General features: G+C 41.3%; 1 long non-coding RNA gene across 1 annotated transcript in view; it reads right to left on the bottom strand.

Annotated features, from left to right (window-relative positions):
• Nucleotides 1-4615, bottom strand: part of LOC143279506 (uncharacterized) — a 12087-nt gene extending 7472 nt beyond the window's left edge. Inside the window, exons 1-2 of the long non-coding RNA XR_013054894.1 lie at nt 4532-4615; nt 458-622 (exon numbers count right to left, since the gene is read on the bottom strand). This is a non-coding gene — a long non-coding RNA (uncharacterized LOC143279506). The remainder of the gene's footprint in view (nt 1-457; nt 623-4531) is intronic.
• Nucleotides 4616-6165: the final 1550 nt, after the last annotated feature.

Genomic DNA, 6165 nt, shown 5'->3' with positions numbered 1-6165 from the left:
GGAAGATAGTGGCACCGACGGAGGTCCATCCAGGGTGTGGACTACGTGACAAAGCTGAACAATTCCATTCCTTTTCCAGCTACGTCCCGGCGACAACCAGGCCCCTGAGATACAGACACCTGCATTGTTTGTCATATACTTTGAGAAACACCGCCACCAGGCCCTTGAGATACAAACACCTGCATTGTTAGTCACATACTATGAGAAACACCGCCACCAGGCCCTTGAGATACAAACACCTGCATTGTTAGTCATATACTTTGAGAAACACCGCCACCAGGCCCTTGAGATACAAACACCTGCATTGTTAGTCACATACTATGAGAAACACCGCCAAAGACGCATCCCTGATGTGGATGACCCTTGACTGTGTGATCCCAAGCTTCCCACTTGAGCCCACAACACACTCAACGCTGGTCACACACACACACACACACACATTCAGTCAGACACCTACCTTCACAAGCACAACCCGAAGAAAACAGTAGGAATCGGCGCCGGATGGAGAAAGGATGAAGCTGAGAAGATGGACCTGGCGGGGATGATGACTTGTGTTCCATGGTCCATCCAGCCCTTTTATACAGACCGGACGTGGATTACTGATGCGTTTCAGTAGGCGTGTCTGCAGATTAGAGAAAAAAAAAGAAAAAAAAAAGTCTAAACTATGCAGTCAGCGTGTAGAAGCGTGTGAGTGTGAGTGTTTGGGGTGGGGTGGGGGATGGTGGGCATGGTGGGAGGATACAGAGCTTACGGAGAATCTCTCTCTCTCTCTCTCTCTCTCTCTCTCTCTCTCTCTCACCCCTCGATCCCCCTTCCCTCCCTCTCAACACTAAACCCCCTCCCTTTCTCTTGTCACGAATAGTTACGCGTGATGTCCGTGACCATTGCTTTTTTGTTGTTGTTTGTTTCAGTGTTTGTTTGTTTGTTCGTTTTGTTGTTTTCTTTGGATTTTGAGTTATGAGTGCTGGGTTATGTGTGACACGTTCGTTAGCATTTCTGCAAAAAAAAAAGGCGTTGTTGTAATCATGTGCCAAGATGCCGTCTCCCTTTCTTCGCAAAATACAAAGCCCTCTCTTCTTTCCGGTTTACAAGGCATCTTTGTGTCCTCCGGTCACCGTCTCCCTCCAACCTCCATCTCTCCCTCCCTCCCTCTGCCCCCCTTCCCGTGGTCTCAGCTGAGCCCCTTCTTCTCAGTGCACGAATGTTTGTGTTTCAGTGTTGTTTCGTTTAATTGCGCAGACAGTTCACCTCGGTTTATTTAAATTTAACCATTTTTAATGTGAATCGTGTGCATTCCCCGTTCTGATCTTGGGGTGGCATTCTGTGTGTGTGTGTGTGTGTGTGTGTGTGTGTGTGTGTGTGTGTGTGTGTGTGAGTGCGTGCGTGTGTGTGTGTGTGTGTGTGTGTGTGTGTGTGTGTGTGTGTGTGTGTGTGTGTGTGTGTGTGTGTGTGTGTGTGTGTGTGTGTGTGTGTGTGTGTGTGTGTGTGTTGTGTTGTGTGGCTGAAGCAAGTGTCATAAATATCAGCGAAAAGAATGATTGATTGCAGATGGCAAGCTGAAATGATCACATTCATATTAGTATATCAGTGGTAGATTTAAATTATTACAAATGGTGAGCCAGTTATCTTGTTTGTATCTATCCGTTTCTATCTTAATGAACATGGATATCTATCTAACGCATTTAATTGAAACACTTGACAAGATGTTTTCTTGTTATATCTGACATGTTTATCCATCATTATCAGTGTACAATCGGCAGTCAGAACTAATTTATACTTTATGTCAATAGTTTGAAGTGACCCGAAGTTTATTTTCTACTATCGTGCCCAGTATCAATAGACCTAAGAGGATAATTTGTTCCACCATGTACTTGCAATACCCTTGCCTGTTTGCACCAATTCATTCAATGGATGATTACAAGTGATAAGACTGACTTCACCCTTTTAATGCACAAAGCATTAAAGATGCAAGTTTATCTGCAACGCATTTAAGACCAATGAGAGTAGGCCATTTGAATTACGCATCAAAATGTAAATTCCCCTCCTGAGTGTATATAGCCTGCATGAATAAATCATCTGAAACTCCCCAACACACACACACACACACACACACACACACACAGAGAGAGAGAGAGAGAGAGAGAGAGAGAGAGAGAGAGAGAGAGAGAGAGAGAGAGAGAATACACTGGTTCATGCAAGATGAAACACGTATTGATCACTCCTACCATTGTCAGGGATATAAATCTGCTTGGATTCTCGTTTCCTCACTTGAGGTCATGATCCATCACGTTCTTGTCATTGACAATTCATTTCATCTGTATAAATTTTCCTATTTAACGAAGTCCCAATAAAACACTCATAGCTTTATTCTTCTCGTTTTGTTTTTCAGGTGCCTAATACATGTCATTTGCCGATTATCCATTCACTTTCAATTTTGTTGAAATAGTTCTGACATGTGGGCATGGGGAGTGGTGGGGGAGAGACGAACTATTCTGTAAAGTCGGATGATGGAGAAACTCGCACTCTTCTTATTCATTTCATCATCACAGTTCGTGAGAATTTCACCCTATGTTCCTCGTCTGTAAGGACCCTAGATGTAATCTTTGCAAAATTATTTTTTGCTTTTGTTGTTTACACTTTACGTAAAGACTTTACCTGGGTCAGTGATATCTTTGTAAATTTTGACACCCATTTTAAAGCCCACAGCATAATTGTTCATTGCAAAAAATGTATGCTCTTCCACGCAGTATGGCTGTGTCCTATGTGGTCCTGTCATGTTTGTACGATGTTGTCAGATGCATGTGTAAGGTTTTTCAGATTCTTCACTTACACACTATTCAGTCCTAGTGACAGCTGTTCTTTGGACAAATGACGTCTTGTGTGTGGAGGGGTGGTGGAGAGGGGAAGGGTATATGATAGTGTGCATGCATGCCTGTGCGCGACCGTCTGAGTGCGTCTGATCGTAACTCTACTGTAGTCTTTGTTCTTTTGTTTTTCTTTTCTTTCTTTTTCTTCTTATCATTTCCTTTCTCCTGAATGACATGAAAACTTCTTTCTTAACTCTGATGACAAGGTTCAGACATGAATTCTTCAATGCCTGTCCGAATTGATATTTTGTTAATGTTTCTTTGTTTGCTTTTTTGTCTTTCTTGTTTTATTTCCTGTATATGAATTTTCTCATACATCATGAATATACAAAATGTTGACATATGAATTATATTGTGATATAAAAAGTCAGACATCATCAAGGATGTAAACACTTTTTTTTCTCAAATTTTCCCAAACATTCTCGTTCATCCGAAAGGATGTCACGAACCGTTGGGCGTCGTTTCACGATAGCACTGGGACATTACAATCAAGGCGATTCAACGTCTTCAACCGGAAAGAACACAGAGAGTAGCTCAACTCGACATTGTGTGTCACACAATAAAAACAACAACCGGACAAGATAAGTCATCATCTGCCACCGAGTTCTTGAAACAATGGGAATAGGGGGGTGGGGTGGAAGGCGGAGATGGGGAAGGGTTGGAAGAGGGGATCGGGGGAAAGAGGGTGGCCAAGGGAAGACAAGGAGAATGGGTGTGCTGGATGCGGGCAGACGAGTTGCGTGTAGTGTCTGCTACACCTGTCACGTGCACTGGTCCTGATGTCACACGCGCTTGCGTGACGACGGTTGGAACAGACGGAAAGCAGATTTCAGTTGACACCCCATCGCTCTCGCAGCGTAATGATTTTCTTCTTCCTCCTACCCACTTTCTCCTCTTCTTCTCCTGTGCCTTATCTGCTCCCTCCTTTGCCTTCTTCTTCCTTCTTCTCATCTCCTGTCCCCTCTCCGCCACCCCAACCCAGCCTTTTCTTCTTTTTAGCCCTTACATCGCCAGAAAACTGTGAATAATCGTTGACATAATTGTTACATATAGCGACTCTCAGAAGTAGAAAAAAAAACACGAACAAAAAACTGCAGCTAATTTACATAATGGCATCCCTATTAACAGCTTTAATCTTCCAAAGATAGTTGTCCCATAAAATCCACGAGGATTTACTGTTCCATTTTGAGGTATCCAAACAGACGTTATTGTATTGTATTATATATTTCTGTAGTGTAGTGTAGTGTACTGCGGTTCGTCACAACACATTTCTCTGAGTGAAATTCGGGCTGCTCTCCTTGGGTAGAGCATACCGCCACTGTGCAGTGCTGACCACTTTTCTTTTTTTCTTTTTTCTGTCTGCAGGTGCATTTGTTTCACTACCAATTTGGAATGTTCTACAGTCATAGTCTTGCCAGGTGCAACCCTTTTGTTGCCATGGACTCTTTTGTGTGAGCGAAGTGGATGCTGCAGGCGAAAGACTTAGGATAGAACTTAAAGATACATCCTATAGACTGAAAAAATATTAAAATGTAAAGGCGCCTCCTCAATCTTAGCCCGTTTATTTATTTATTTTTTTAACGACTATGTACTTCTTTATTTTGCTCAAAACTCAATGCCCCCACCCCCTTTCGTTTCGAGCAAAGTAGAGACATACACAGTACCTTATACCCTGTAGTGGCGTAAAAGATCACACTCGGGATTTTCAACTCAAACTGCTGTGATCATACCCAGAGCTGAGTGCGCTGCTGGTATTCGACTGGGAGACAGGCTCCACAGCAAGCATCTTCACCTTCACCAACGTGTTTTTGAGAATGCTGCTCACATTTCCTGAAAAACACTGCGGATGTCTGCATCCTTTCGATTTCAACCAGGATTTCAAGCACGAAAGGAAACGCATAATACAGCCAGCAGCTGTCGAACAGTCTCCAAATACACATATCTATGCAACAGCATTATCATCCTTTACAAATCTATGGTTTCTTGAATTGAAAAAAAAAAAAAAAAAAAAAAAAAAAAAATATATATATATATATATATATATATATATATATATACATATATATGTATATATAAATATAAAGGAAAAATGGTGTGGCTCTTCTATGCAAAGATGCAAAAGGCGGGGATAGAAACACACACACACACACACACACACACACACACACACACACACACACACACACACGTACATACATATAGGCAGAGACGCATCAAAGCCTTCCACGGTTTTAAAGACTGTGGAATGCTAAATCAAGTGTCATCGACGCAGAAAGTCTATAAGAAAAAAAACAAGAGGCAAGGCCTTCAAGACTCACTTGTGATACACTTTAAAAAAAAAATCTAATCGTTAAAATGTGTTCTGTATTTGTTATTATAAAGCTTCGCGTTAAAAAAAAAAAGAAAAAAAGTCCTAACCAGATTCGAACCCCGCGTGTTCGGGTGAGAATAAACTGCCTTATCCATTACACTATCGTGGCTCCTTAATTGACGTTCTAAAATTTAACATTTGAACATACTTTTTTAAAGGGCGATAAATCAATTGCGGTATTCGCAGTGAGAACTCTGTTTAAATCATATTATTCTGGTGTATCTTGGGCATTCAAAAAATCTTTAATGGCTATCGCCGCAATCACACTGCAACATTTAGCCGTTTTCACTAGATCTAGATAGATGTACAAGTTTAGTTACACCCGCCGGGAATGTAGTACGACACGGTCGATTCAATTTCTCTTTTATTTTCATTCTAGTTTTATAGTTTTAAAGTTGATATGAAAATTGAGTATTTTGTTAAACTAATAACATGTAGAGCCAAGTACAAGTACTTCTAAACGTCGTAAGAAGTGAAAAGGACTTCATTTTGAGAAAAGTCAAGACTGGAAATTTTTTCGTTTCATCGTGATCAGTTCAAGGGTATTAACTCGCATGGTTTACAATTTTTAACTGTGAATTCCGACTGATTCTGTGGATATTTTTTATGGCAGTTTGGGGCATAATCCAGTAAGTGATGAGGCGTTCACAAATCTTTCTCTGAATAAATATTTAACGGTCTCCTTCTCCAACTTTCCATCACATGTTATCGTGTATTGTCCATTGAATATAGGATTGAACGGGCAGGTCAACAACTTGAAACAAAATGGCGTCGTTCGCGTTCGCGAAGAGTATGAGCACGCGCTTTGAATGTGTATAAATATGTGTTCGCAATTGATTTTTGCCCATGACCTTCAGGGCTCAGTAAAGTCTGTAAAGTCCACTCGTCGTATTGATTTTAGTATTTTCCGAAAAAGACCACGTGGGC

The sequence above is a fragment of the Babylonia areolata genome, chromosome 2, assembly GCF_041734735.1.
Source record: "Babylonia areolata isolate BAREFJ2019XMU chromosome 2, ASM4173473v1, whole genome shotgun sequence".
In the NCBI taxonomy this organism is placed as follows: Eukaryota; Metazoa; Mollusca; class Gastropoda; order Neogastropoda; family Buccinidae; genus Babylonia; species Babylonia areolata.
This window is presented reverse-complemented; position numbering and strand designations above follow the sequence as displayed.